This window comes from Rutilus rutilus, assembly GCF_951802725.1.
Source record: "Rutilus rutilus genome assembly, chromosome: 2".
Classification (NCBI taxonomy): Eukaryota; Metazoa; Chordata; class Actinopteri; order Cypriniformes; family Leuciscidae; genus Rutilus; species Rutilus rutilus.
Window position 1 is genome coordinate 36,510,786 of NC_140210.1, and position 22,448 is coordinate 36,533,233.

General features: G+C 38.7%; 1 protein-coding gene across 1 annotated transcript in view; it reads right to left on the reverse strand.

Moving 5' to 3' along the window:
• Positions 1 to 7,578, reverse strand: part of ctnna2 (catenin (cadherin-associated protein), alpha 2) — a 505,838-nt gene extending 498,260 nt beyond the window's left edge. The window contains exon 1 of the mRNA XM_084395004.1: positions 7,205 to 7,578. The gene's annotated coding sequence lies outside the window, so the exon portion shown is untranslated. The remainder of the gene's footprint in view (positions 1 to 7,204) is intronic.
• Between the last annotated feature and the right edge of the window lie 14,870 nt (positions 7,579 to 22,448).

The following is a 22,448-nucleotide window of genomic DNA, read 5'->3' on the forward strand; positions in this document are numbered from 1 at the left end:
CCTAGTAATAATTAAGCAAAGTTTAAAGCGTGCAGTTTTATAGATGTTCTTAAATTACAGGTCACGGTGACTTCTACAGTCCTATTGATTTCCCTCAGTAATAGATCTCAAGCCGGACAGGAGGAGGAGTGACCATCTGTCCAATGCTGCGACTGCTGACACCTCAAAAGGAGGTAAATGGGCTCAGCTTGCCTAAAACACCCTGATGTACGAATACTGGTCACTTCACTTGGTCTGTACCTGAGCGCTTCAAATGCTAATGGTGGAGCTAAAACATTCATTGACCCCCTGATAGATTTTGGCTTAGGTAACCAAAGTTAATTAAGAAAGTTAATTAATGTTGGAAATCACAAAGATAGAAGATCAGGGAAGCATTAGAAGAAGAAGAAAAAATGAGAGCTGGAGGAAAAGGACATATCTAAAAGACATTGGAGGCCAGCTCAGTATAATGTACTGTGTTCATTCACACACTGTGGAAGTATTTGTGCTGTAGAATTTCCCTCAGGGGTGCTGAAAGCATAGGGAGAAAATGAAGAGAAAGTAAGGTAAAGAAAAAGGGGGAGAGAGAGAAGAGGGAAACTAGGGCTAACATCATCTTAAGTAGCCAGACTTTTTTTTTCCTGACTGAAAGCAAAAACTCCGGTAATCATTGCATCTTATTTTGGAAATGAATGCCCGCAGTGTACCAGACCAACATGTAAGCAAGCAACACTGGTTTTTCATTTTTCAGTGCCGACAATGTTTTCCAAATTCATTAACTAGTGCCTGAACTAATCAACTAGTCCCTAAAACAGCCATTATCCAAGTGATCTGACGTTAATACTATTGTTAATAGGTGTGTTCGACTTCATGCGGTGCTGCGCAGACAGATCAGCAAGATGCAGTCGGGGGCAGAATAGAAAAATTAGCCATTAAGTCAGACACTTTTCACTGTAAAAAATTATCGTGATTTTAACGGTCAAAGACTGTAAAAATGCTACAGTGAAAAACTGTTAATTGGTTAAGAGAAAGTTTCCTTACTATATACGGTAAACAACTGTGATAGATCTAATGGTACATTTAATGAAATTTTACTGTAAAATACTGTTAAATTTACAGTTTTTGGAAGTGAAAAAGAACAAGTCATTGTATAATTTACAGTAAAAAAATGTAAATAGAGATTCCCACAATTCCCTGCGTGACACTTCACATTTGATGTATTTTTGTTGAAATAACTATGTTTCTTCATAGTTTTTTCTAATCAGTTATGACATTAGGGTTTTATGTTACATTTAATGTTGTTAAATTAATGTTTATTGCATTTTTTAAATTTCACGTCTGTTACCATGATGGTGTTTAGTGTTTGTATGAATGACACCGTGCAGCTTCTATATATTAGTATTAACTTCCTTGTGAAAGAGCTACTTGTGATGATCTTTAATTCATCATGTGATTTCATCTCCACTGTGATTGGTGGTTGTCAGTGTATTACTATGGTACAAAACAGATATAAATACTTCAATAGGTCAATAAATTAACATTATATCAGATAATTAAATACGGTTTATTACTGTAAATTTAAGTAAAGTCTGTAAAATTTAAATTGTTGCTAGAGTATTTTTTACGGTAAATTTCTGGCAACCACAGCTGCCGGTATTTTACCGTAAATTGAACAGATTTTTTTTTTTACAGTGTTTGCTTCCCGTAGTGTCACAGACAACGTGAATTAGATGCAATATTTGTGCGGGTCTCTCTGGCCTTGAAAGTACAAAAAAAAGAGAATGAAACAGTCAAACAACTAAGAAATGTCCAAAAACACAGAGTGAGAGAAAAAGAGAGAAACTGAAAGTAAGGTTTGGACAAACTGGAAAAAAAATACATATATATTTATACAAATTATTGTACCAGTATTACAATACAATATTAAGCACACTTAAAAATAAACGTTCCAAAATGGAGTTTTCGCAGCACTGCCTTTTAAGAACCATTCTGAGTTCCCCCAAAAAACCTTTCAGCAACCATTTCTTTAGAGAATGATTTTTTTCTTAGTTTGAAGAACATTTTAATAATCTGAACAACCTTTTTCAACCATGAAGAACCTTTTGTGCAATGGAAAGGTTCCATGGATGTTAAATTATCTTCATGAAACCATCAATAAAGAAACTTTATTTTTAAGATTTTTTAAATGTAAGCTAAAAAAAAATGTACAGTGACTTTGAGAATGATGTTTTGATGGTCTAAATTTGGTCTAAATAATTCACATAATATATGCACAACCAAATACATGGAGGACTTGTGTTGAATAATTCCTAACTTTTCTTATGTCTACACATCATTTAAACAGATCTAACACTAGTGCAGAGGAAGAACACTCAACAAAAATGGAGGAGAAAGGAGGAGGGGAAGAGAGGGAGACTGCAAGGTGAGGAAGGAGATGACTCCTTCAATGAGTCCTCCATATCCTATAGTGGAATGCTGTTCGCATGTTGGGTTAGAGGAAGAAGGGAACTGGGGAAAAAAGGAGGAATAGTTGAAAGAAAAAAGAGGAGGATGAACTGATGCCGTCTCAGAGAGATTCTGCTGACTTATCACAGTCATACATATACAGAAAGAAAATTAGACAAGGTTCACCAGTGCCCTTTAAAAGTCTTCAGGGAGACGCTACAGCAAAACTGGACAGATAAAAAAACAGCAGCTTTTTGAATGGTAAAGTGCTTGGAAAACTAACTCTTTTCACATACTGAATTCTGAAGAAGATAAGTTAAATAACAGTGTCAAAAAAGTTCAAATAAAAAGTTCTTAAACACTTTGTGCTGCTTGCAATCTCTCATAAATTGTGAATTGTTTGTTTTGCTTAAGTTATGTCTTGCAGCATCACTTGGTTCAGTTACTTCTGGAGCGCTGCAGGCAGTTGCTCGCACCGTCTCCAAACTCAAAGGCGCCGCTGTTTGCAAACGAGAAGATCAGATGTGGCTTTTTACTCAGCATCTCTCGGAAAAATACAGACAGTTTTTGCAGTTTTCCTCCCAGAAAATGCTAATCACTACTTGCAATGCAGACTTTTAAAAAGCAACTGTGTCTCCAGGTAGACGCTGCCCTTTTGCACTGATCCATGCTTTTCTCAAATTCTCTAACCATATGACTTTCGGAAGACTAATCTCAACTGACAACAACACGAGCTGCTCATGTAATGCGTTGGTGAACATTTATGTCGCAAAGCCAAGCAACCTGACACTTTCCATTAAAAACTTCTGCAAATTTCAGGATGTGGACATTGGACCACATAGAAAAACCAATAAATCTAAACTTGGAATACTGATATCTAAATAATAGCCTTTAAGGATGTAAAAGAATGCAAAAGTGGAAATCAAGAACAATGCTGCCAAGTGCAACATGTTCCTGGATCAACATCTTTATTGATACAGGAACAACATTCCAATCAACCAATCAGATTTGAAGGACAAGTTTACAGTTTATGTCAAGTTTATGCTAACAACCAAGGTTAGGGGATAACTTAGTTAGGTTTAGGGGTTATGATTAAACTATGTTGACACAGGAAGGTGTCTAACTGCAAAATCAGGACGTGTGTCACCTGACGCCAGTTTAATGCTTCCTCTTTTATAAATGAATGAGAAATTAATCAAGATCAGCACAAAGAACAACTTCTACATGGAACCTGATGGCGAACTTGATCTTTATCCCAGTAGGCATCTCAAAATATACTTAGGCACATTAACATTGATGTAAATGGGTGTTTCAAGTCTTACCAAATTACTCACATTTTGCAGATTACAATGCATAAGCTCATGAGTTCAGCATGTCAGCAAAGAATAAGTGGGAGTATTCATGAAATTTGCATTAGGTCTGTGGCGTATTCCCAAACCAATACAATATGAATTCCTCTTATTTAAATAAAACATAGCATTAGATGACAAAAAACAAGCCTCATTTCTATTTTCATTATACTTTATACATCTTTGACTTCACATCACAACTACTTGTCCCTTCAGTCTTTATTTATGCATCATTGGAAAATCACTTTTAACTGTCTGTGACAATGAAAGTTTCAAAGGTAATTTTACCCCTTTATTTAAAGGCTTATCTCAGCCTGAAAACCACTTTATTGGCACATTTATAAGCAGATTCACAAACAGAAAAGCAATTAACTTAATGAATTATTCTGAAACTGCAAAGAAATGCTGATGATTAAATCTAAACAAATGTTTACTATGTTTAAAATAAACGAGAGAGAAAAACAGGTCTGGAAAGGTTTTTCTCCTAAAAATGTGTGGAGGATATATACTGTCAAGTAACCCCAAAAGGTATTTGGGCGCTTAGACTACTGTTCAAAAGTTTGGCGTTGGTAAGAATTGTAATCTTTATGAAAGAATTATCTTATGCTCACTAAGGCTGAATGATCAGTTTTCATTTGATTGAAGTGATGGCAAAACTGAATTTTCAGCATCATTACTCCAGTCTTCAGTCTCACATGATCCTTCAGAAACCATTGTAATATGCTGAATGTGTTCAAGAAACAGTTGTGATGCTTAAAAAATAATTTTGAACAACAAACTTGATTAATTTCAATATAACTTTGTTTGTGTGAAATGATTGAAAAGTCTGCCATATTTCTTTAACAATAAAACTATTGGTTTGGTACTTTGTTCAAAATAATCTAATGCACAATTATACTTTTTAGGACCACTGATTTACATACTGCAGATAAATGGATGGATGTGCAAACATGTAATCGTCTAGTGTTGTTTCACAAGAAGACAAGATCAGTACAGATGTTCGCAAACATTAAAATCAATAGTCTGAACAATTTATACTATTATTTTTCCTGTCAGTCAGTGCAGCAGGCATGCCTTCACATTGGAAAGTCTCACCGTCTAGCTGGGTGCTTTATTATTGCTTGTTTGTCTTGCAAACAGAGCCCCTCACCTCAGCCTGGAGACACCATAGCGACCAGATTCACAGATCACGCACACAGGGCGTCCCAAAGAGCTGACAGGGGGCGAATCTGCTCTCCTGGTACTCACTATAAAGCGCATTATTTCTGTGCAATGCCAGTCCATTTGAAAATAATAACAGCTAAAGAATTTGAATGTATTTGTTTCAGGAAATTGCTTTTAAATGGACTACTGTATGAAACATGATAAATATGTGCATATAAAATTATTTAACATAGTGTCATATTACATGAAAACAGAAAGCATGTGACCCTTTAAAAGCACTCTTTGGCTAACAGGTTGGCTTACAGAGCTGAGAAAGAAAAAAAACAACCCTGACACGATTGTGAAGACTGTAAAAGTGTTGCACACCTCCCTGTCAATCAAACGCTCGACTTCTAAATGCAGCCTCACTGTTGCCCTTTCACACCCATTTGGTTTCTGCTTACGGCTACTGTTACGGCATGGAAACTTACATCTACACTGCAAGTGAGCAAATAAAAACTGCCCTCATGATCAAGGAAGCTGTCTAAATAGTCAGCTTCATTGATTAGAATAGGAACATTCAAGTTTGTGGCGTCGCCAACAATATAGGGTGTTACAATGCGGCACTGACTGTGAGGACATTTAAAATGTTTTCTTGTTACACTTTGACTGAGGTGAATTTATGTTTACAAGTACTCTTACAAACACAATCAGGAACTTGGAACATCCATTGCATGTAAATTAACCGATAAATAAACTGCAAATACAAAATCGCTATACCCTGACATAAAGTGTACAAATTTACAACTACATTATTGCACCTGGTTGATTTGACAGTTTCACCACATAGCTTAGATACGACAGGAATTATTGCATGATGCTAAACTGTTCATGGTTTGGTTACGGTCTGAAATTAAACAGGGCTCAAAGAAATAATGCCCCCAATACGTGATAAAATGTTCAATGCAAAATCCTAACTGATTCAGGTCAGCAAATTGTGATAACAGCGTGTGAATTATACAACGACTTTCAGCGAGTCGACTATTTTAAAGAAATGCCGTCTTTTAACATTACATTTAAATGTAAGTTTTAATTAAATGTAAATGTAACTTAGCAGCCTTTACATTGCTTGTCATTTACACCACCAGCAGCGCAAATACATCTACTGATGCTACAGGACACATCTTCAGTGATGTCGACACACCACCCAAAATGCAACAAAAAGCGTGTGACTCAAACTGTTGTTATGGTTGAGCAAACACAACCTCTGTCCATTAGTCTATTTAGCAAAACGTGAAAATATGCTCTTTGATATGTAAAAATTTTTCTCATTACTAGTGAAAATGAATATCATGTTGAAACCTAAAATGAAACTTTATATGAAAAATAAACCCTACCTTTTTTTGACTACCTATTGGGGATCGATGCTAAATAAGCGGAGTCTGACACAACTCCCACAAACATCCAGACAACTCGCACCCTGCAATTGGAGTAGCCTATTTGACAAAACATAAATTGATGACACACTGTTTACTGTTTTTTTTTTTTTTTTTTTTATGGTGGGGGGAGGGGGCCTCATAAAAGGTTAAAAGAAGAAGAATAAAATCCCCTGAAAATCAATTCCAGGGCGCAAGTAGCTATCATTCTGATTCTATAATAAATAGAAAGTTCATTTTCCAACACTGGGCTTCATCCAGCTGGAACCGGCAAAATATCTCATTGTCATGAAGCCTAAAGTTGTATGTTTTTACAAAACTTTACTATATACTTCTTATAAACGTCCAGATCCTAAAACCCTCTTCAACCTATCATTCAAATGTAAAATAGAGCACAATAGTAATTGCAGACAAAGAATAACGGGACATTAAGACGGGAGGCGCTCCGGCAATGAGGAGAGGTGTCTACAGATCGCAGTTAGACGAACCATTGGTTTTATATTATTGCAATACACCATGCCCGTCATCACGCGGACAATATTCTGCTATTATTCTGTTAAAAGCAAACCATTATTTAACATAAAATGAGCTGGTTAGCCGGTATGCTAGCAGGCTGCAGATGGGAGGCACTGGCCATCACCTCGGTGCTGGAATAACTGTATTTATACAGCGGAGGGATGCATTAGACAATCGCTTCAGGAATTTACCTATGTATCTTTCATCTGACATGTGATATGTTTTTCCTTTTTGACTTCTGATAATCAGCGCAATTAGGCTAAAAGGCAGAAGCCTCGCCTTTCTGACACATCTAATAACGGGTTCTTGTTCCAAAGTGGCTTCCATTGATCTTACCTTCAGTGATGACAGCCCCGGTGCAGGAACAAAACACTTCCGAGGAAAATACGATGGTGTGATTTATTTCCAAATGGACGGCTTTCCAAACCTGGTCAGTAAGTTGAAACAACCCCTAAAAAACCCGCCGGTTCGCCTCTGAAGTGATGGAAGCAGAATGAATCCACGCGTTGCTGTGGGTATCTAGGAAATGCTCGTCTCTCTGCCGCTCCCTGCCAAATAATGACCCCTCCCACTGAATCCCCAGCCACAAACACGACAGGTGCTGAGTATGCGCGCTCCCTCCTTGCTAAATAGTGAGCCGCGCGGAGGCTCTCCAATGCGCCTGCGCTGTGAACGCGGCGAGAAAGAGCGCAGCCTGGGATAGGCGGGGCGAAGATGGTGCTGCGCATCCTTGTTAAATAGTGATGCTCAGCTGGAGGATGGAGCGCGTGCTCAGTGATGTATGCTTAATAGGAGTCCACCACTGTTTGGAATTGGGTATTTTATTCGTGTTTATGGAAAGCACATTTTATAAACACAATCTTGAATAATAATATTGCTAATATTGCTAATGTCAAAATCAAAGAAAAGTATTTCACTAGTAACAATCTTCCTCTGAACGACCACGTTCAGATTTTAAAACATGACTGATGTGTTGCTCAAAGTTGTTTTATGGTTCTAGTAACTGATGTTGCATAGAAAAGAGCTGATTCTACGTTTGTTTATATAAAAACCATATGGTTACAGCAACATGGGAGTGAGTAAATTACATAATTTAAATTTCTGGGAGAACTATTCCTATATATTGTTTGAAAAATAGGCCAGTATCTATCCCCAGTGAACCCAGGGTTGTGAACATTGTTGTTCTTTCACGTGTATGTTCACAATGCTGTGCCAGTTATACATCAGAAGGCTGTCAGGATCACAGGGACAAATATATTAAATGCCACACAAATCCTGACCAGCTTTCGACAAACAGATTTTTTTTTTATAGAGTATAAAAGCAGTATTGCAATCTGATTATATCATTTAGTCCACACATTTTTAAATGTGAATTCACCGGACAGATATGATTTTGTAATTATTATTTTACTGTGAATGGTCTAAAGCCTTTTATACAGCCTTACTAGTGTAACAACAGACTTTTTTTTGTCTTTTTTTTTTTTTTGCTGATATGCACACTTCCACCTCTGCCAGAGATTGGCAGTATGCATAATAAATGTGCTGAATAAGTAAGAGGTTTACATATTCATAAAGCTGTAGCAAGTATACCAGTATAGCAGAAATACCTTCTGCCTGTTGGAAAAGACAGACATTTTGGAAGGTTAAATCCTTTCTAAAAATCATGATTAAATGATCATGATATACTGTATGCACATTTGGACTATTATGCTTTGGCAACATTGGAAAATCAATTAAAGAAATTGTTCAAGATCAATAATGAATTGCTCTATTAAGTCAGATATTTTCAATTAATTAGTTGATCTGTTGCAAAACTCATCTAAATGATTTGTTCATGATTCGGATTGATTCGTATGGAAGCTTGTTCTCTTACGAGAGGTCTCTCGTACTGCGTAAGAGTATCTTACGCTAGGGAAAAATCCTTTCATAGGCAAGACGGCTCGCACTCCTATTGGCTGTTCTGCGGCAACTGCAGCAGCCTATCGAGCGAGGCCTAGCGTGACGTCAGACCCAATGAGGGTGCTTCGCGCCTGCTGCGTCACGTCCCGCCGAAACGGCCGTGGCCTATAAATACGGCTCGCAGGCAGCTGATATCTGATTTTTTCATCCTTCAAGCGAAGCATACGCATCGCTGGATCCGGAGTGAAGCCGCGCCGTCTGAGGAAGCCTTTTCAGCAGGACGAGTCGTCACTGAAGTCGCTGGCCGCGCCGCCTTCAATCGCCTTCCCACTGCGCTATCCGGCGCTCATATCCTTTACACTCTGTGCTGTGTGTGTGTGTTCGCCGCTGCGACACACACTTACTAAAAGAGCTTGCGTCTTTTTAAAGATGCCTTCCTGCGGCTCGTGCAGAGCCACACTCAGCGTCGGGGACCGCCACGTGATCTGCGTTTCCTGCCTGGGTGAGGATCATGCAGCTCTCGCGCTCGCTGACGGCGGCTGCCCTCATTGCGAGCTATTGCCTATGGCGACTCTGCGGACTCGCCTGGCATTTTTCGCCGAGACTGCACCCCCGCCTGCCGTGGCACCGCGCCGTAAAAAGCGCCGTGCTCAGCGGGTTCCGGAACCTTCTCCCAGCCGCCAAAGCTCGCCGGTTCGCCCGCCTGCTTCACCGGCTTCTTCAGCTTCTCTTCCTGACGGACAGCGGCCGCGGTCTGCCACCGCTTCCGTCTACGAAGCTGTCGAAGAAGTCCCGCCGGGAGAAGATGATTCCTGCTCTATCCTGGCGTCAGGCAGTGAGGATTGGGCGAGCTCTGAGGATCTCGCGCCCCCTGCCCGCGCTGCGTCAGGTAAAAGAGCTAGCATTGAGACGGCGAGCCTCGGCCTCGAGTGGTCTACGCCTGAGCAGCCTGCTCACAACCGGCTGGATGGGTACTTTCTGCCCGGGGAGCGCATTTCGCCTGCGTCCAGACCAGCGCCTTTTCTTCCTGAGCTTCACGAAGAAGTCGCTAAGTCCTGGAGCGCCCCCTACTCAGCTAGAATGCGTCCTTCTGTTTCTTTGGCATTCTCCGCCGTTGACGATGCCAAGAACAGAGGTTACCATTCGCTGCCGCCGGTCGAAGAGGCGATAGCGGCCCACTTATGCCCGCCCTCCGCTGGACGGCGCGCTAAGCTGGCGCTACCCTCTAAAGCTTGCCGCACGACGTCATCCCTGCTCCGCCGCGCTTTCTCCGCCGCCGGGCAGGCTGCATCAGCGCTGCACACCATGGCCACGCTGCAGATTTTCCAGGCCGATCTCCTCCGAAAGCTGGACGAGAAAGGACCTGATGCAATCTGCGTGCCGGACTTGAGAAGTGCTACAGACCTCGCTCTCAGACTACTAAGTCTGCTGCACAGGCCATAGGACGGAGCATGGCCTCGCTCACCGTGACTGAGAGACATCTGTGGCTAACGCTCTCCGAGATGTCTGAGTCAGAGCGCACCGCGTTCCTCGACGCTCCGCTTTCTCCCGCTGGCCTCTTTGGATCTTCCGTCAAGGATTTCGCGGAAAGATTCGCCGAGGTGCAGAAAGCGTCACAGGCCATGAAGCACTTCTTACCGAAGCGCTCCAGTTCTGCAGCAGGCCGTGCGAAACCGTCTGCTCAGAGCTCACAGCCTCATCCTCCGCCCACCGCCGCCACTTCGCAGCGCCGCCAAACCCAGAGCTCGAGACCGCACTCTCGCTCATCCAGCCGCCGCCCTGCTCCGCGTGGTCCACAGCCTAGGATTGCGGTGAAGCCCGAGGCTCCGAAGTCGTCCTAGCACGCCTAGAAAAACGACGGTGTTCAAGTCCCGCTGCGGCCGGACCTCCACCAAAGTTCATCGCTCGTCCAGTTCCAGAAAATGTGACTGGTCCAGTGTATTTTGCAGTCAACAAGCCGGTTCCACTGCCCGCTTGCCTGCACACAAATGCCGTTTTCACGGCTACCCAGATAAATCCCAAAAAGAGTGTATTTTCTGGTGTCCCGGCCACGGCCGATGGTGTTATATGTGTAGACAAAATGCCCACTGCCCAGTGCCCATTCCTACACACAAGCACAGCCCGTCACACAGGGCTCGCGCACATGAAATCGCAACATCAACAGACAAGACCGGATAGTGAATACTGACAACACAGGAACTTATGTATTACTACAAACCAGGTAAATTAATGATACACAGCTGAACTAATGACTAATCATATCAGTAGCCATTACAACTAATGAGTGGCGGGAAAACTAAACCAATGAAACTAAAGAATACAAACTGAAAGTCCATAAAAATGACAGTCTGTGACAGCGTTCCCCAGAAAAACTTTGTATTCCTTCGCAAAATGTTGCGTTCCGATCCATTAATCTTTGCGTTTGCGTGCAACGATCTCAAAAGTTTTGCGAGCGAATGCAAAGTTTATTGTGGGAACGCAAAACTTTTGCGAAAGTACCCATATCAAGTTTTTAATGTTGTTTATATGTCTATGTGTTGTTTTTAATATGCTTTAAGAAAAACCATGTACAAATGTATAAGTCAGCACCATTGCTAAATAATAATTCTCCTTAAAACTGCAGTGAACAAAAGACAGTCTCAAAAACGCGGTTTGAAATCACTGGTGTTCCTGACATCACAAACTGTAACCAATAACGTCAACGTGTGAGTGAGTGGAGGCGGGGCTAATTTGCAAATTCATAGAACTGTATATACTAAATGAGACAAGGGTGTAGAGTTACATTCAAGCTATTTTAAGGCATTAAGAATTTTTTTTCAAGGAAAAAGCATTTAAATTTTTATTTGATCATTTTTGTGATCGAATGTGAGTTTTAAGGGATACAGTTATTGACTACAAGGGGACTTTAACATATAATTTTCCTCCCATCTCATTTTTTCTCATCACCGTGTCCCTTTAGGGGCTCCGTAGGTTCCTTCCATAGATTTGGTTTATCGACGTCAAACGACTCTTGAGTTAAAATCTCACTGGAGGGGAAATTTCTCTCTCTCTTTTTTTTTTTTTTTTTTGTTCTACAGAATACAGCAGGTTTGGAATGATATGAAATTAAATAAATGATGACCAGTTTTTTATTTTATTTTTAGTAGAACTAATTCTTGAATGCATAAAATCAATTGACGTTTCAAACCCTGTTCAGCTTTTTTTGGTACTCAAAGCATTCCAGAGCATCTAATTAACTAATTCAGATTAAAAATGGACTCTAACGTGTTCACGTAATTTTTCAAATAGCAATTAGCAGCTTGTCACATGGAGTTCTGAACACTACATAACCTCTGATTACAGCAGCTTGACAGATGCAAATCAACAGTTGCCTTTCAGCTATCCTGTTTTGCTAATTAGAATTAATGCAGTAAATTCCTTCTAAATGACTAAGTAACTACTTCACCACAAAATCTGAAGGTCATGAGTAATGTTCTGCATCAGTTGCATCACATTTCAGAATGATTATGTTTACTGACAGACACATGCTCATCAATACCACAGAGGCTTCCACTTGAGCACTGTACGTTTGCTGAATTTGAAGACAAATCGCACAGCCCAAAGTAAGCAATTACAAAAAGCTACGTTTGTGCCTTACATTTGAAACAGGATTAAACTTGAGAAGCAATAAACGTAAACATGGTTGCTGAAGTCAGTGAAAATTAACTGATGGAGGTCAGGAGGTTCAGTAATAAATAATATAAAGATCCTGCACAATTACCCTTTGCCTTCTGTCGTACTATGGTAAAATACGTGGTCACACACTGCTGTCTGTATGACAGCAGCCCAGCTCAGACTGTCTTAGAGTTTGGATGTCAGTGGGCAGCATCCAGGGCTGTTTTGGTGGGGATTATGGCTGTCTGAGGGAGAGTCTTAGTCTTGCCCAACCCCTCTCAAATCTCACCATCTGCTGCTTTCCACTCTCTTCATCTGGAACAAATCAGCAATTGAGAAGACAACAGTCAGGGCCAAACCTGATTGTGTTTGTTTGTTCAGTATGTACATTTGCTTATAAATCGCCCATGATGTAAAGATAAATCAATATAATTCCATTTAATTTTTCATTTACAATTGCAGTTAGTAATTGGTTTAAGCTCTTCGCTCAAAATACACATTTCTTGCATTTAACATGCAGTCTGGGGGGGGGAAACAATAAGATTTGAGTCATTAACATTAGTTAAAGTCCCCCTGTAGTCAATCATTTTATCCCTTAAAACATATCTTTGATCACCAAAATTATACATTTAAGTGTTTTTTTTCCCCCTTTCTTCATGCCTTAAAATAGCTTGAATGTAACTCTACATCCTTGCCTCATTTAGTATACGCAGTTCTATGAATATGCAAATTAGCCCCACCTCCACTCACTCACACCAGCTCAGAGATCCACTCGTTGACCATCACACATTGTCGTGATTGGTAACAAGGTAGTTTGTGACGTCAGAAACACCAACGATTCATATTCTGTGCTCATCTGCTATTCTGTAGTATGCATTATTAGCATTGTGTTTACTGAGTTTGATAATATCGTTTATTTCTTTTAATATCAGTCTAATGCATTGCATTAAGCCATGTTAGCGTTTCAGTGCACGCGGGTTTCGTGGCATCATCGAAGTCCCATTTCATTGGCTAGGTGCCAACCAATAAAACGACTCCTTTGACCCCCCCTCCTCCCGCCCCCCTTTCTCTCTCACCGCCTCTGAGTTTCAAGTGCACAAGTTAGTTTTGCACCTAATAAATCGCGAAAAGAGTAGCAAAAGTCAAGGCGCGAAATTTGAAATTGCAGTGACAGATTTGAGAAGTTGCAAGTGCCTAATTGAGGAAGTACCGCGAATGTGAATGTAAGATTAAACGCAAAATATATATTACAAGTTTGTGTCTGTCGTTGTATTTCTGTGAATGGCATTTTACACATTTGTGTCTACTTGTCTGCAGCTTCAGATTCAGAATACAGGTTTGTGACTACTGTATGCGAGTGCAAATTTCAACATTCAACTTCAGATTTTTATTTTATAGGTTTTCACATTGGAGCTGTGAGTGTAAATGTTCATGTACAAGTACCAATATTTATTGTACAAGTTCTCAAATTCAAATCTACGTGCTCTCGAGTTTTGCTACTGATTTATCTTCATAGATTTCAAACCACATTTTTGAGACTGTTTTTGGTTCACTGCAGTTTTAAGGAGAAAGTACTCAGCAGTCAGCAGTGGTGTTGACTTATGAATTTGCACAAGGTTTGTCTTAAACCATATTAAAAACACCACATAGACATATAAACAACTTGAAAAACTTTTCCATTTTAGGACATTAACCAGCACAACTGTTTTCAACATTGAGAATAATAATAAAAAAAATATAGATATTTCTTGAGCACAAAATCAGCAAATTAGAATAATGTATATCATGTGACACTGAAGACTGGAGTAATGGCTGCGGAAAATTAAGCTTTGGGATTACAGGAATAAATTACATTTTAAAATATACCCAAATAGAAAATAGTTATTTTAAAATGAATTAATATTTCAAAATATTACTGTTTTACAGTATTTGTTCATCAAATCAATGCAGCCTTGGTGAGCATAAGAGACCTTTTTCAAAGATTGTTGAACAGTTATGTATGTACAGTAGAAATTAAGATAAAACTAAAAATGTTCTTTGTCACTAACATAACAAATTTAACCATTTCAACTATATTTTATAGTTCTAGTCAAGTAGTCAGTAGTATATAATCATGTATGTAACTTGTTTTCTGTAATACAGGCAATATACTGTGTGCAGACATGACCATGCACTGGGGGTGCCAATCTGTTGAGTACACAAGTTTAAAGTCACCATGTGGCCCAGTTTGACACCAAAACAGTGGAGCCATACTTATGGGATTGTTGCATCATCACCCTGCTCTACCAACTGAGTCTTTATCAATTTTCAAATAGCAAATCAAGAGGGATAATAGGTTTAAACCAAAACAGAGAGACTTACAGTATAGGAAAATCCGTAGTACTGCTGAAACTAAAACAAGGAGCTTTGCCAATGCGTTAGGTTGAAATTACCATTACCTTTAGTATTCTGGTGGACTCCATAAGAATTAATAGATAAATTAATTCAATTTGATTTTGTAGGAAGCACAGTACTGCTGGGGCAGCTGCAATAGTGAATCTAGTGATGCAATACTGGGCGTGTTGACTGTAATTTCGGCTTCCAGCAATGTGTGGTTTTGGTTCTGTCGCAGCACACACCTGTGGATACAAAAAGAGGGAAAATTGTTATTGTGTGTGAGAAGATGCTGCCTTCTATGACAAACCCCTTGATTATTTCACATGCCAGTATGAAATCAAACGAAAGCATATTTGCAAACCCCTCCCTGCCCCAAAATATGGAGAGAGAAAAAAAGCACACAGCAACAAACTAAGGAATAACATTGGCAGTAGGCTCTCCGACCTAGACTTGACCGGCGTAATGGCCAATCAACTGCCATCATTATGTGTCCCATATGAAACATAAAGAAAAGTTCATTCAGTTTAATCACTCAGTAATCGGCTTAATTGAATCAATGAGGATAGCTTTCAATGAGGAACAGCTTTCTAATGTCAATTAACATTACCAGACATCCTAAATGAGCCTATGTATTTTGTAATAACGCAATTCGGAGGTTGCATCCTTTGAAGGCCGCATTCGAAGATCAACTGCGTCACAGCGGCACGATGAAGGCTCTCCCAATTCGAAGTCTCCATCGAATGTGGCCTACAAATGCTTGCTTCTTTCCCCGGGCCATGAAGGATATAATGAGTTTGTCCTTTTTATGCCGGTGACAACAGGGTTTTTTTTTTTTTTTTTTTTTTTTGACGGGTGATATTTCTGTGGCTTTTACATGCATACACATAATTGTGTTCACTTTAGTTTACATAAAAATATACCTTTTGAGTGCAGATCTATGATCTGTGAGTTGGGAATAAAATAAATCCAGAGCAGGTTATGTTCAGGGAACAAGTTGCTATGGCTACTTGCATACCCTAAAAGTAAAGTTGACGTTTTCCACTTACTCTGAGTAAACTTGCACAGCTAAGACACATAACATTCTTTCTGGAATACTCCCCTGTAGTGTAAGTAAATCCTTTTGATCCCCTAAGTGTGATCCATAATGTTTGAGTGGTCTAAGCAAACTCAACCAATGACGTTTTTTTTGTGCAATGATAGGATAATTGTTCCACTTCAATCACACCTGACCAAGTGCTCTTTCGTGTCTATCAACTCATAAGAGAGCACACCACCATACAGGCATTCATCATTGTCAACACTAGCTGTGTGTTATCTTCCACATCCGTGAGCAGAGCTCTCAGGTCCATAGTGCTCATCAAAGTGCTAATGACATTACAGCAGCCACCCCAGCTTCACAGATATTCCAGGATAAACATTTTCACAAACGGAGACTCCTTGAAGGCAAAGATTTAAAGTGCCCCTATTATGCTATTTTAAAGTTTCCACATGTTGTTTTGTAGTCTCCTACAACAGATTACATGCATCAAAGGTCAAATAACTGTTTAATTTTCTCATAATATACATTTGCACATCACTATATTTTCAATGATTCTCAAACGACTATAAATCCTCAGTCTCTCTAAATCCCTCCTTTCTGCAAGCTACTCTGCTCTGATTGGCCAGACGGCTCAGTCTGTTGTGATTGGTTTACCGCGTGCAGCTTGCATGTTGAAAACAAAAACGGCCATTGTTGCCATAACAACGTCAGCTCTGCTTGTCCTGAGGCTTCCTGCTATAGATATATACACTAGATGTCGCCTTGGGGATCTAAGCATGCGTCAAAACCGCCGCCATCTTGGAACAGGGGTCTTGTCATAGGAAGTAGCTAGGTAAGGCTGCTATCTCCGCCTGTACTTCGAATTCATGGATGATGCCGGACTTTTGTGCTGCGTATGGATGTTCACACGAACGAAATCTAAAGACCAGACAGCAAGGGATTACATTTCACAAGTGAGAATGTGTTTTATGAAATTGATTTTAACCCCATTCACGCAAAACATGGCTTAAAGAAATATGATCAGTCTAGTTACTGTGTGGATGGTAGTAGTCAAGTTGTTTTTTTATAAGTTAAGTGTACATTTCTCTGCTTGGAGGAAGAAAATTAACTGTGAATGTGCTGTACTTTAAAAACCTTTTAAAGGGGTCATATAATGCCATTTTTGTACAAGCTAATACGATTCTTTAGGGTCTAAATTAAAAGTTTGCAATATACTTTTATTAAAAATTCTCATTAGTACTGTAAGAAAACACTAATTTTACCTGGTCAAAAACAGCTCTGTTTTCAGCACGCCGTTTAAGTGCATGTGTCTTTAAATGATAATGAGCTTTGCTCACCCCACCTCTCTGTTCTGTTCATACTGCGTACACAGTTTTAATAACACAATAACCATAACGCGTTGCGTTGTTCATTATAAACGTGGGATTATGAATTATATTGAGAACATCGTACATAGAAAACATGCCGTAATGTACCCTGAGTGTAAACAGCCGCATTCATCGTGAAGCGTGCAGCAAGCGATTTGCAAAGATTAATATAAAGATTAATATAAAGGTTAATAAAACGTTACACTCACTTCTTCTTCTGGAGGTGCAGCAGGAACACGAATAGTTGATACCGATCCTTTTTTCAGGAGCAGCTTCTTAGCAAAACCAGCTTTATAACGTTACTGACCCTCGTTTGTAAAGCAGTCTGGTGTGTGAAATGATTCGCGCAAACATGAAAGCATTGACGTTGATCGTGGGGAATATTCCCTTCGAAAACAAACTCAGCCACTGCGTCTTCAGAGGTTCGGATTTAGGAACATCAAAATGACTGCTGTGTTCCTTTATTACACCCAAGAACAGAACACCACAATCACTTAGATTCATTCTGCTCATAGACAGTGCTCCAGCGTATCAACAATGGCCACGCCGGTCCACGCGGACTATGATTGACAGCTCTCGCTCACGAGCGAGGGCGGGTCTGTATTGAAACGCTGCTGTCAATCAACAATCGTGGGAGGGGCGTCGATTTTGTGACATCACAAAATCGAACGGCTTGATTTGAGATGGGGGAAAACATATAAGAAGATTAAAAAAAAAAACACTGGATGGATTTTTATCATTTTATGATGGTTGTGTACAGGCACTGCCAACACACATTTCAGTACAATCAACTTGTAAAAGTGCATGTACCATTATATGACCCCTTTAATGGAAAAAAACAGTGTGGTACTTGTAACCTGTAAGTACAGTCCTAATAGTATGCTTGTCCTATCCCTGTCAATCTTCAAACAGTACATCCATGATTATTATACATAGAATTCCACAAATCTTATGTGTGAGTTTTGCACAAGGATACAGTGGGCTCAAGGGCTTGTTTCTTCCTTGCAAACTGGGGATGGAGGTGTGGAAGGACACTGGAATTTGTGAAAATGTCAACTGTTTAGCTGATGTATTTACTACTTTAGTACATACTTATTTAATGTGGCAAAAGTATTGCGGGACAGGAATAAAGAAAAGATTAAACGGTCTTTGGCACCTCAACTATCTAACTTTCAAATTATGATCCTCTCAATTTTTTTTATTTGCTTCCACCTGCAAATTGCTTTGTGTAGGCTATCATATTTAATAAACCAATACAATTTAAATGTTTAAATTAACATGTATAGTCACCCCACTGTAGCCATTTTCCATGCAGTAGGCTAAGGTAAGTAGCGATAGGTCATTCTAAAGTTTACTCAAGTGGAAGAATGTGACTTAGGCCTACTAGCACTATGCATTATATTTTTAAAAAGAAGTAGATTATCTTTATATCAAAACCTTACATTTTCTTTGGACTCAATGATACATTGATGTCTGACCGTTGGAAAGAGCCAAAAAAACTACACCTTCCTACACCGTAGTTGCTGGCTTCCTACACCGTAAAGTAAACACAGCAATGAACAATGATGTTGATTTTACCATATCAATCCTAGCGCGAGTCTGATGATTAAACATTGGAAGAACTAGTTATTCAACCCGAACCTCCATCGCAAGGACGACTGGAGCAGGACGTTTCTCAGTGATACACTACTCAGTTTGAGGTAGGCTACATTATGAAATGTCCATAAACAAACCGATTATTTTACTTGTAAGTTACTTATTTATTTACAGAGTATGTTTCTCATTTTTTGCGGTGAACATGGAAACTGTATCAATAACAGTGCATACATTAGCCGAGCGTGAATGACTAATGTAACAAACAATGGTAAAACAAATCTTTCTCCATGCTGTGAATCCTGCATTGAACTCCGAGATTTGAGAAGCAGTCCTCAGTAAAAATAAAGGGAACACAGCAAAAGTTTAGGATTATACTGCTGTGGTATCGTGGTAAAGATGAATTTTAACTACTGATTCTTCACCATTCTCATCCTTGGGCAGTGAAAAAAAAATAAAAAACTGGCTTTACCTTCACATTATAGAGCACAGCGTCTTCTCGACATGATGCTATCCAGTATCCACAGGAATCAGCTGCCGGTTTGAGGTTCAAGTTTTCCCTGGTCTTTGCGCGCAATAAGTGGGCGGGCAATATGCTACTGTTTCGTCTTGACATCACAACGAAACGGCTTATGACTTGTTTGAAAAACAATTAATTTCATTGGCTCAGAGTCGACTCTTACTTTCAATAATGGTGCACTTTCGATTTAAAACTTTGAAGGATGTTTTCATTCACTTAGAGCTATGTTACACACTACATGAAAGGTCATTTTCAGAAATCCATAATAGGGGCACTTTAATGTTTTCATGCTTGTATTAAAGCAATAGTTCACCAAAAAGAATGTTATAAAAGAAAGAAAGAAAGAAAGAAAGAAAGAAAGAAAGAAAGAAAGAAAGAAAGAAAGAAAGAAAGAAAGAAAGAAAGAAAGAAAGAAAGAAAGAAAGAAAGAAAGAAAGAAAACAAAGAAAGAATAGAAAAAATGAAATGAGGAAAAACTTTTTTTAACAAAACAAACAACACAAATAGATTAGTAGAGGAAAGTGTCAAATAACTTTGTCAGATCTTTGTTTTTTATTTTATATTATTATAGTTTAATATTTTAATTCCTTTTTTATTTTGTTTTCTATTTACTATAAAGCTTTATTAATTTTGTTGTGTGTTTTTGTCTTTATATCTGTATAGTTTTATTAAGTTTTAGATTATTTTGTTTTAGTTATTTTAGTAATTCAGCTTATTTTATTTCAACTAATTGCCAAAACAACATTTCTCATTTTCATTTAAGTTTAAGAGATGTTTTTTATTGTATTTTATTTCAGTTAATGTTTATTATATTTCAAATGAATATGGGGTTTAGTTTTAGTTAACGCTTACCCTGCATTTCAATTAGTCATTGATTCAGTTCACATAAATGTGAATACATCTTTGCAGTGTTCATCACACAACGCTTCTGAATTACCTCAAAACTCTAATACTGTGATCGTATAGACTAGTATACTTCGTAATAGCATGAAAAAATGCGACCAGTATTTCATTAAAAATATCTCCTTTTGTGTTCCAATCATATGTGTTTGCAACAACATGAGGGTGTGTATTGTAAATAAAAGAATGTTCCTTTTTTGTGTGTGAACTAATCCTTTAAAACAACTGGGCGCTAGTGCCGAAATGAATTCTCTTTCGCGTCTTCTTGCACTTGAATAGTTTAAAACCACATTGAAAATGCAAGTGAACTGTTGGATAGCTGCCGGGTTCCGACTACATAATATTTTGTCCGTTACGATAGTCCCTGTATCAGATTATGCAATTTTGATTCCTAAATTATTGTTGTGTCGTGGACTAGAAATATGCCAGACTACACATTGCTTCCCAACCAATCATCGCTTGCCATCTTTAACGATGTGTGTGATGTCACAGAGAGAGAGAGAGAGAGAGAGAGACAGAGAGAGGACTATGACTTGATAAAACATTTTCAGTGCAGTGCATGAACATCCCATGGCTAAAAACTCAAGGCACTGCAGAATTCTGGCCATGGACTCCTGGCACCTGGGTCATGAATTAAACAGCATTCATGATTTAATAACATGAGAAGAATGAATCATTTAGAGGAGAGTCACAGTGAGCTATGACCATACAGAGGTGTACAGGCTGGTAGTGACTGTGTGACTGCAGGGCTCATGATCACACATTTGGACCTTTCCTTCCCAGTCCCTGTGACACACAAAAAAAGAAATCTGCTCTAGAAATGTCTTCCGTGTGATGTTTGACGGATATTCTCCCTACGCTCCTTCCCAAGCGAAAGATGGAGACTAATGCTGTCGTAGCATTTCTTCTCTATAAATTCACTGAATGTGGCACAAGCTGTAGCACATCTGATTGATGTGTGGAGGGCTTCCTGGAAAGTGCAGTTTTACACAAGATTACATTTTACAGACTGAGCTGCAACTTGGCCTATAGGGCCCTATGAAATCTCTTTTTTCCAAATACCATTTTTGATGTTGTTGTTGTTGTTGTTTGTTTTTCTAGTTTTTTTTTTTTTTTGCCCTTCGGTTTCTGGATTCTGTTTTAATCATTGAATTAAATTTTAGCAATCAAAAAGGCATGCCTAATGAATTGAAATCAAACTTATTAAAAGTTTATTAATAATTTAAAAGGGTTGGGTATTATTTATATTTTAGCGATTCCGGTTCTGATTCTGCTTATCGATTACGGTTCTTATTGATTCTTATTGATTCCCAGTCAAACATTTATATATCAAACATATTTATTCTGTGGCTTTTTGCAAAACATTTTGTTGCCGCTGAATAGCATGAACAAAAATCAGCAGCCTAAAGAAATAACTAACTAATAAACTAGACTAACTAATATAAATGTCAATAATTATTAAAGATAAGTATACAGTCAGTAATACAATAAGAACAAATTTGCAATAGCACAAATAAATACAACTGAACAAAGTTCAGAAATTGAAATCAAAATGTAAAATACCGCATAGTTTTCTTTTTATAAATAATTTGTATAAAAATAATAAATATAGATTAATCCTTATTAAAATTACAAAGGTTATTCAATCAAGACAAGTAAGTGATTTTCTTTTTTGTTTGTTTTTCTATTAACAGTAATGACACAGACAGCAGCAGGTTTATTAGGCTGCTGTCACTTTAAGATCTAATGCATGTATCCAATATACTGTTACACATGTTTTCTTTCTCAACTGTTTACGTTCACTTAGGACATAATCGACTGTGTTCACGAGGATATTTTGACATAATTTTGTTTGTATTTGTCTGTACAAGCACAAGACGTGAAAGAGAACTCTATTCAGTATTCGTGCATTCGTAGCTTTTTGAGTGCGTGCTGTGGATGGATCAGAAAACAGCGCGCTAGTGCTGAAATTAATTATTTCACGTCTTCTTGCACTTGAATGGTTTAAAACCACATTAAAATTCTCACACAGGAATCGATAAGAGGAATCGAAATGTTAATTTATAACAAAGTGTCACATTCCTGACCTTAAGTATCTGATTCCAAACCATATTTAAAAGTAAAATGTATTAAAAGTTTAACAAAAAAATGCATGATTCTGTGTTTTATGTTGTCCATGTATTCAGACTTTTGCCATGAAAATGTTATAAGAAACAGAAATAAGCACAAATA